Raw genomic sequence first — 316 nt, forward strand, 5'->3', positions numbered from 1 at the left:
GGGGAGACAATCAAACTGATGGATCCAGGAATTAGGGAGAATTTTTCTTGCTGGTATCCTTGCACTGGGCGACCCTGGAACCTTTCATCTCGGAGGTCCCGTGTGCAAATTGTGCACGTTAAAGATCCCTTGGTGGTCCAAAATCGAAAAGAGTAGACTTCGGCCGCCACCCGGGCAAAATTCCAAAGTTCCTACCAACTGAAAATGTTTAATGTATCCCGCGCGCTCATATGACCTTATTATGCAGTTGCAAGCGCCGTAAAACACTTACCTTAAAAAAAAAAAAAAAGAAAAAAAGAAATGTATTGAAACGCAG

The sequence above is a fragment of the Aplysia californica genome, unplaced genomic scaffold (assembly GCF_000002075.1).
Source record: "Aplysia californica isolate F4 #8 unplaced genomic scaffold, AplCal3.0 scaffold01569, whole genome shotgun sequence".
NCBI lineage: Eukaryota > Metazoa > Mollusca > Gastropoda > Aplysiida > Aplysiidae > Aplysia > Aplysia californica.